We start from the raw sequence: 10,161 nt of genomic DNA on the forward strand, positions 1-10,161 counted from the left end.
TCCTCTACATGGCAGCCAAGGGATCCTGCTGAAAGAAATCACTTCACTCTCTTCTCACAAACCTTCTGTGGCTCCCCAATGTCCCGAGGATAAAACCCACCCACACTGGTTTGGACTGTGCAGGAGGTAGGGGTAGTAGACTGGTGGTTGATAGTGGTTGACTCTGGGGAGCAGTCTATGAGCTTGACAGCTGCAAATTACTTTGGAGAAATACCAGAAACTCCTGGTACCTCAGTTTGCTTATCAGTAAAATGGGCCTAACAGTAATATCTACCCACTACACTGGCAGCACTAAGGGAGGAAGTGTAGGTAAAATATTCAGAATATGTATGGCACGTGGAAAACTCTTAAGTAGGAATGAATTGTTATAATAGCAATTTCTGCAAAGTCCTGTCTCCACTCAAGACCACTTCATCTCACCCCACTTAACACATCAGCACTCAAGCCATCTGACTGCCCTTAATCACCCCATCCTCTTGCTCTTCCCCTTGATCCCCACTCCACTCATTCTTCCTCCCTATCTCTCATTCTTTGCCTGTGAGCTGAGCCTCTAGGACTCCACTGTCCTGGAGCTTCCCCTGCCCCAGGCCCAGATCCCACTATCCTGGTGGTAAATCTCTGCCACCCGGGCCTCTGATTCCAGACCCCTTACAGCATAATCCTTGAGGGTGGCAGATAAATATATCTGTCAAATTAAATGAATGAATCACATAAACCCTACCCCACCTTTCCAGGGGTCTCCCCTTCCTGGAGCTGGGAAAGCTGTAAACAGCTAATCCTGCTGCTACAATAACAATATTTGCCATAGCCATGTGTTCAGAGAAGGGAGAAACTAATGGTGCTTGGGAAGGAGGCCTTTTGGTGGAAGTCATGTGGGAAGGGGTAGAAGAAGGAGAGAATGCTGAGGACAACTGTAACAGGAAGAGGGAACTGGGAGGTGGGACAGTGAGGGTGGGTTTGGGGAAGGGCCAGTGAGAAAATCAAGGGTCATGCTGAGAAACCCTTTGCAGCTGAGGCAACTGAAGATCAGAAGGGGACAGGACCCAGCCTTGGTCATCTAGTGAGGCACAACACAGACACCTGCTTCCTTCCCATGTGGGAACCTAGGAGTCCTTTTAAGAGATGTTGTTTGGGAGAAAATAGAAAAAAAAAAAATAGGAAATAGCTGCCTAGCCAGTACCTCATGGGCATAGGAGGAGGCAGGATTGTCCCTGTGTATACAATGGTCCAGCAACACCTGGGACTGGACCCTAAAAGAAAGTGAAATGACAACCAACAGAACTGAGGGTGGCACTCTGGCTGGAAAGGAGAAGTGGCAGCTGCCTGCCCACTCGGACAACTAGAATAGCCCAGGGGCTCACCACAGGCTACAGAGCAGGTCCAGCTTGTATAGAGTTCCTAGCACGGACCAGGCTGAACAGGATGAGGAATGGAGACCCTCTCAGTGGGCTGTGACACCCCAGCCCACAGGCTCCAGGAAGGGGAAGCTACCAGCACTTCCTCAAAAGCAGTTTCAGGGTAGGTGTGTCTGCCCTCCCCCAGAGTCCAGGAGCAGGACCCCACAGGGATACCCAGAATCCAGCCTGACCACCCTATTTCCATGGCTCCTAGGTGGCAGTAAGTCCCCAGTGAGACCCTGTGACCACCAAATCACAAGCCTTGCAGATAAGAGCCTCAGCAGCTTCTGCTCTTAGATCTCAGTAGCCAGAGCTGGTTCCTCCCTACAGCCCTGACCCAGGCTCCACCTTCTGGTACATCCCTTGCACTTCCCCCTTCCTGCTTCTTAGCCCAGAAGCAGTTCTGAGATTGGAGTGGGCTACCCTGCCCTCTCTGCCTCTTCCTTCAAACCTCTCTTCCCAGGCTTCTCTTACCCACAGAGGAAGAGTTCCAAGCCTGGGAGGGCTTGAGGTCCAGAGTCCCCCCTCCTGATCATCCACCTTCTTCAAAGATCATTGACTTTGGCCTGGAGAACTCAGGCCAGAATTTTCTGGATGGGCTAGGGGGCTCCATCTGACAGGGGGGCAGGAGGGTCTGGGAAGAGGAGCTATGTATTCAACTAGTGATTACTGTTGAATCCATATGTGCCACTGTGCTGAGAAACTTTGGGAGAGAGAGGCAGCTGAGACCCTGCCCTTGAAGAGCACATGGCAAACAAGTGAACAGGGAATGAACTCCACGGTTTCAGAGGAAATCAAAAGGGTGACGAGAGAGCCACTGGGAGTATATGCAGGAGTAACAGTCTGAGAAGACCTTTGAATGATGAGATCAATCATATGACAAGCTAAGAGAAGAGAACGATAGATGGAGGCAACAGCGAGTGCAAAGATTCTAGGGTAGAAAGACGTTAGGTGTTCCTAAAACAGAAAGGGAGCCACCGTGACCAGAATAGCAAGAGTAAGAGGTACAGTGATGCGAGAAAAGACTGCCAAGAGGCCCTACTGAGGAGTAGGGCAGGCAGGAGTTTCCCAAGTCCCTGAGATGCTGAGGTAGGGGGGGTACATCTGAGGCTGCAACAGGCATCAGCATCTCTAGGCCAATGACCCGTGGCAGGCCCTGCAAATCCAACTGTTTCTGGCATTTAGGCTGCTACTGACACGACTGGGAGACAACTGCCCAGGGAGCCAAGTCTAAACTCTGTCCCTCTCCTTGCCCTTGAAGAGTTCCAACTTGCCACTGTTGTCTGCCATATACACAGTCTCTAAAGACCACCTCCCCCAGGAAACCCAGGGTCCTCAGAGGGCCTGGGAAATGATAATCAGCTTATCCCCAGGAGCCACTCTTCTGTTCACCTTGTTGCCTAGCCCTCCCTGTCATGCCATCCAAAAGCTGGGGCTGGTAGCCTCTCCAGCGACTTGTTAGGGCCTTCATTAGCAATGCTTCCAGGAATTTAATTTAATGAAGGAGCAAAAACAGCCCTAATGAAGGTGACGCAAGAGCAAGCAGCCCATGCAGTGCTTCCAAGGCCCGGTCACCTGGGCTCAGGGGCTTCCTGTAGATGGTAAATGGGAGTAGAGGGACAAGAGGAAGGGGGAGTTGTCCTGGGAGGGATGCTGGCCATTGAGCCCCGGGAGCGGGGGACATTGCTCTGCCCTACTGCAGGGAGCAAATGCTGTCATTGAAGCCAACTACACAGAGGAATGAGCCTGGTGGGGCCCTGCTTCAGGCTGCTGGAGAAAAACTTCTGCGATGCTATCAGAGAGGACAAAGTCCTGGGCCAGCATGGGATGTGGGGATGTCACAGTCCAGTGCAGGCTGAAGCAGGGTCGAATCATCAAGGCCATGGGAGCAGGGAAGAGTTTAGATTTTATTCTGAATGTAACTGTGATGGAAACAACTAGCGGTTTTGAAAAAATATTTTATTCACGATAGACACACACAGAGGCAGAGACAGAAGCAGGCTCCTTGCAGGGAGCCGGATGCGGTACTAGATCCTGGGACCCCAGGATCAAGCCCTGGGCTGAAGGCGGCGCTAAACCGCCGAGCCACCCAGGCTTATGCCGGGAGCCCGACGCAGGACTCGATCCGGGGACTCCAGGATCGCGCCCTGGGCCAAAGGCAGGCGCCAAACCGCTGAGTCACCCAGGGATCCCCCTAACTAGCGGTTTTTAAAGGAGGGTGACAGGATCTGCTATTTTAAAGTTCCCACTGGCAGCTACGAGGCTTACGGCCCCCGTGGACAAGAAAGAAGGCGGGAGAGAGGCGGGGGGTGACTACCGTGTGGTGCAGCGGGCGACGGTGGTGGAGGGAAGCCTACGGAGACCCGGCCGTCCCTCATCCGCTGGGAGGTAGCTCCAGGGGCAGGAGTGGGGGGCGTGTACACCTGGACCTTGTTTCCTCCAGCAGGTTTGGGCCAGTTGGTTCCCTTCAGCCTTCTCCACAGACTTGGAGAAATGTCCTCTCCTCCAAAGGGACAACATTTAAAGAAAATAGGTCTGAAGGGCTCCCCGCGCCCCAGATCTGCTTTCCCCACCTTTGTGGACTTGCCACCTCCCGCGGGGCTGGAGTTCCCTCCCCATCTCTCCAGCCCTCGAAGGACTCTCCGCCCCGCCCCCAGGCCTGGCGCCGCGCCGAGGCCCCCCAGGAGCCCCGGGACTGTATTTCAAAAGGGAACGGCTCGGAGTTGAGGCAAGGGGCGGGGAGCTCCGAGGGCTCAGGCTCGCAGACTAGCTCCGGTTAAGGCGCCGGCGGCCTCCGGCCCCCGTCCTCCACCCCGCCCACAGCAGCCCCCTAGCGCCGCCCCACTTCTCGACCCCCTCCCCAAATTCTCGCAGCCAGGTCCCACCCACGGCGCCCCCGCCCCCCGCCTCCCAGGCCGAGCTGACGCCGGAAGCGGCCTCTGAGCGCTCGCCCCGCCTCTTCCGGGGCCTCTCTAGGCGGGAGTGAGGGACTTCGGTGGCCGCCGGAGGCCCGGCGCAGCTTCGCGGGGCAGCGGCGCCCTCTGGCGAGCCTCCGGCGAGCGCGGGAGCCCGGCGCGGCCCGACGCTGCCCGCTTCCCGCCCCGCACCTCCCGCCTCGGCGCAGTCTTCGCCTCTCCTTCCGCTCCTCTCCTCTCCGGCTCTGGCCCCGGCCTCCGCGGCTCGGCCGCCGCTCGGAGGCGAGCGAGGCCCCGGGTCCACGGGGCAGCAGCCTTCCGAGCCCTCTGAGGCGCCCCGCGGCGGCCCCCCCCTCCCCGTCCCCCGCGCTCCTGCTCCCAGCTAGACGGGCCTGACCCGCCCGAGACCCGCCCGAGACCCGCCCTAGACGAGCAAGGCTCCCTCGGGCCTGGGCCCCAAGGCCGCCTTCTGCGCTCTCCGGCCGGCACCTCACACACACACCCCCCCCTGGCACCTTTGCTCACACACACCTGGCACCTTCACACACACATCTGGTACCTTTACACACACACACCCCATTCCAGGGCACCTTTACACACACACCCACACCCCTGGTACCTTTACACACACACACACCTCTGGCACCTTCACACACACCCACACCCCTGGCACCTTTACACACACACTCCATTCCAGGGCACCTTTACACACACACACACACCTGGCACCTTCACACACACCATTCCAGGGCACCTTTACACACACACACACACCTGGCACCTTCACACACCTGGCAGCTTTACACACACACACATCCCTGGTACCTTTACACACACACACACACATTCCAGGGCACCTTTACACACACACACCCCATTCCAGGGCACCTTTACACCACACACCCCTGGTACCTTTACACACACACACCTGGTACCTTTACACACATACACACACCCCTGGCACCTTCACACACACACACACACACACACACACCCCTGGCACCTTTACACACACACCCCATTCCAGGGCACCTTTACACACACACACATCTGGTACCTTCACACACACAAACACCTGCCACCTTTACACACACACACACACCTGGCACCTTCACACACACACCATTCCAGGGCACCTTTACACACACACACACACACACACACACACACCATTCCAGGACAACCTCCCCCCTCTGCTGGCCCTGGTACCTTTACACACACACACACACACACACACACACCATTCCAGGACGCCCTCCCGCCTCCGCCTCTGCCTCCTCCTCCCCCTCCCCAAATTCACAGCAGAGATGGGAGATCCGAGATCTGACGCAGATCTGGGGGACAATCCCGGCGGGCACTTCCCGGCGGGCACTTCCCGGCGGCTACGTGTCTACCGCCCGCGCCCAGCCTGGGGCCGGTTGCGCAGTGGGGGCTCTGGGTGCCCGCCGAGTTTGAGAGTTTGACCCCCGCGCAGACTTGGGCAGGATAAGGAGAGGAGTTCCGACCTGCGGGGAGGAGCTCTCAGAAGGCTAGATCAAGAGTAGCTCTGGGAGTCCAGCCCCTTCCTTCCTTCCAGATCTGGCAACCCTTTGGAGGTCCAGGCCTGGCCCCCTGCGGACCTGGCCAAGGGTAGGACTGGCAGCTCCTCACTCGCCTGCCCAGGATGCCCCCCGTCAAGGTCCCGGCCACTCCTTGGCCACCTTCCCCCCTCCTGTCCCTCCCGGAGCCTTCCTGCCCGCCTTCCTTCCACGCACCAGCCGGGAAGCCTTTGGGGACTGCCTTGGAGTCCCAGGGCCCGGCTGCAGAGCTGTAGCTGACCGTCCCAGCCACCCAGCCCTGCAACGTGTCGAGTGGGTCACAGCGCCGCCCAGACTCCAGCCGTGGCCGCCAGGGGACAGCAGAGTCCGCCTCCTACAGATCTCAGGTGGGGGTGGGGGGTGGGGATCAGGTGGCAGTCTAATCTTGTCCGGGTCCTGCTGTGTGTGGCAGGGCAGGTTTGCAACTTTATGTGTTTTATTATTTATGTTATTTGTTTTATGTGAAAGCAGTTATGTTCTTTCAGATTTTTTCCAGGACTACTCTTTCTTTTTTTTTTTTTTTAATTTTTATTTATTTATGATAGTCACACAGAGAGAGAGAGAGAGAGAGAGAGAGAGGCAGAGACATAGGCAGAAGGAGAAGCAGGCTCCATGCACCGGGAGCCCGACGTGGGATTCGATCCTGGGTCTCCAGGATCGCGCCCTGGGCCAAAGGCAGGCGCCAAACCGCTGCGCCACCCAGGGATCCCTCTTTCTAAGTAAGTTCCAGTCAATTATTACTGTTCCAAGTTGTTTGAAAGTGGGTGACTTTAGTCAAGGCAGACATCTGGATGAGTTCTCTGGGTCCCTCCATGCGCTCCTCCATGTCCCTGACTACCAAAGTTGGCCAGGCCCGGTGGTGTCTGCCCTGCACACTCCCTGGTACCAGCCGTCCAACCTCCAGCTTCTGTCTTCCAGCCCAGTGTCTCTAGAGCCCTGGCCTTCACCTGCCTCCAAGCATGGTCCCATGTCTTTGCCCCAGTAGCTTCTTCCTAGTCTTCCTAAAAGCTTGTGTTGGCCCTGTTCCTCTCACTTCACACAGGTCATCTATACTTGGTTTCACAGGCCGTACTCTCCCTCCTCTACCTACTCCAGTCAGGCTTGCCCCTCCCTCCACAAAACAGCCCTGGCCAGGGCCCTGGGGCCCAACAAGTTCCTGAATCCAGCTGAAGCTCCAGGCTCACCTCCTCCAGCACTTGACCCCCTGCCTGGCTCCCAACTGTCACTTCCTCCCTGGTTTCCTCCTACCTCTTCCTGGCTACCCCTGCTCAGCTCCTTTTCTGATTCCACCTCATCTCTCCTACTTCCTAACAGGAGTGTTCCAGAGCTCCATCCTGACTGCTGACCTCTTGTCTACCCCCACCACCCTCATCTCATCCAGGCCCCTTTGCCTCCCAGACCCAAGCTCCAGCGCTGGGCACTCTATGAACTTGAGTCACATATCCAGCAGTTGACTTGGCATCTCCATTTTGATGTCCAGTCGGTGTTTAAAGCTTTTCATGGGTAAAACTGATCTTCCTCCCTCCCAAGAACTTCCTCCCTCTGTGGATGCCATGGCAGTTTGGTCCCTAGACAGCCTTAGAGTCACCCTAGATTTGTCTCTGTCCCTCCTTCCATGCCTAAATAATCAGGGAACTTTGCTGACTCTACTGTCCAACTGTGCTACTACCTGGGCTGAGCTACCTGACAGGTCAGTCTGTCTGGAACAGCTGGAGTAGCCCTTGTGTCAGTGTCACCCTTGGCTCACCATCTCACACCCCAGAATCTAATCTTAATGTAGCAACTAAAATAATCCATTTAAACTTAGAGTTGCTGGGCAGCCCAGGTGGCTCAGCGGTTTAGCGCTGCCTTTGGCCCAGGGCGTGGTCCTGGGGACCCAGGATCGAGTCCCATGTCAGGCTCCCTGCATGGAGCTTGCTTCTCCCTCTGCCTGTGACTCTGCCTCTCTCTGTCTCTCTGTTTCTCTCATGAAAATGAATAAATAAAATCTTAAAAACAAAACAGAACTTAGAGTTGCTACTGCATTGGACCCTGCCCCCTCCTTTTTAGGAATTGGCTTTGGCTCTCTTCTTTTCCAGAAAAAAACCCAAAGTCCTTATGTTGGCTGACAAGGCCCTACCACATCTTCCCCCCCTCAAAAGTCCCCTCTTGTCCTTCTACCCTTTATGGTCTCGCTTGGCATCAGCCATGACAACTTCCTGGCTGCCCCACTCGGGCACATTCTGCCTCAGGGCTTTGCACTGGCTGATCCCTCTGGCTGGAATGTTCCCTGCAGGCATCCACATGACTTCCTCCCACTTCAAATCTTTGGTCAAACATCTCTTTCTCAGTAAAGCTCACCTTGGGCCCACTTCTAGAATCCCTGTTCTTTTTTGTCCTTACGTTGTCATTGTTAATTCCTGTGTACTGTCTTATAACAAATTATGTAACTCACTGATTATGTGTCATGTTTTTGGTGTGAATTCAATGCCCCACCTGAATTCAGGATGTGTAGGGGTCTTCACTTTGTTCACCGCTGTTTTTACAGGTGCTGGAAGAGTACCTAGCACAAGTAATAAATACTTGTTTTTTTTTTAATTTTTAAAAATAAATACTTGTTGAATGAATGAATCCCTTTTCCGGGACACCTGGGTGGCTCATGGTGGAGTGTCTTTGGCTCAGGGCATGATCCTAGAGTCCCCAGATTGAGTCCTGCATCGGGCTCCCTGCATGGAGCCTGCTTCTCCTCCCTCTGCCTGTGTCTCTGCCTCTCTCTCTCTGTGTGTCTCTCATGAATAAATAAAATCTTAAAAAAAAAAAAAAGAATCTCTTTTCCATCAATAGGTGAAGGTGTGCAAGTGCACACAGGTGAGGAGGGCAGGGGCAGGGGAGATTGCTGGTCAGAGGAGATTAAGGAGGGGCTCTGGCCCCCTTTCCTGGCCTATATCGTCTTTTTTTTTTTTTTTTTAACAAGATTACTTATTTATTCATGAGACACACAGAAAGAGAGAGGCAGGGACATAGGCAGAGGGAGAAGCAAGCTCCATGCAGGGAGCCCAATGTGGGACTTGATCCTGGGACCCCAGAATGACACCCTGAGTCAAAAGCAGAAGCTCAACCGCTGAGCCGCCCAGGTGTCCCCTGGTCTATATCATCTTATTTTACTACTATGAACAGTCATTAGACAATAGCCAAACTATGGAAAGAGCCCAGATGTCCATCGACGAATGAATGGATAAAAAAGACGTGGTATATATGCAATGGAATACTACTCAGCCATCAAAAAATATGAAATCATGCCATTTGCAGTGATGTGGATGGAACAAGAGGGTATTATGCTAAGTGAAATAAGTCAATCACAGAAAAACAATTATCATATGATCTCATATGTGGAATTTAAGAAACAAAACAGGATCATAGGGGAAGACAGGAAATAATAAAACAAGACGAAATCAGAGAGGGAGACAAACCGTAAGAGACTCTTAATCATAGGAACTGAGGGTCGCTGAAGGGGACGGGGATGGTGGGGGTTACTCGGTGATGGGCATTAATGTGGGCATGTGATGTAATGAACACTGGTGTTATATAAGACTGATGAGTCACTGACCTCTACCTCTGAAACCAATAATATGTTAATTGAATTTGACTTAAAATTTTAAAAGTCATAAGAAAAGCAGTGAAAATAGAGAAGACCTCTGTGCTGGACTTTCTGGCTGCACTACCTTGCTAATATTCCAAGCAGAGCAAATTTTAAAAAGCAAAAAAGGAGAGAAAAAAGACCTAGGAAAGTCTTCAAAACATACAAAAATGCTTAGTTATGACCAAGGGCCTGCAGATCCATCCTTATGGAAACTGAGAGGCTGGACCTTTTTTTTTTTTTTAGAGAGAGAGAGAGAGAGAAACTCAAATGGGGGAGGTGGTGAGGGAGGAGCAGAGGGAGCGAGAGAGAATCCTAAGTAGGCTCCTTGCCCAGGGCAGAGTCTGACTTGGAGCTCTATCCCATGACCCTGAGATCATGACCTGAGCTGAAATCAAGAGTCAGATGCTTAACTACTGAGCCACCCAGGCACCCCTGAATGGCTGGACCTTGACAGCCAGGGACAAGGGATACTCGTTTTCAGTCACATGGGCACTCAGCTTTTAGATATATAGTCCAGTAGCCACATTGCCTGCCTCCTTCCCCTGGGGTATGCTGCCCACTGGCCAGGCTGGAGGAGACCTTGCTGGGCAGGCAGAGGTCTCTGGGGGGGCCAGAGTCCTTCTTCCACCCCAGCTCTAGGGGGTGGGGGGAAG

This window comes from Canis lupus, chromosome 20, assembly GCF_011100685.1.
Source record: "Canis lupus familiaris isolate Mischka breed German Shepherd chromosome 20, alternate assembly UU_Cfam_GSD_1.0, whole genome shotgun sequence".
NCBI classification, from domain to species: Eukaryota; Metazoa; Chordata; class Mammalia; order Carnivora; family Canidae; genus Canis; species Canis lupus.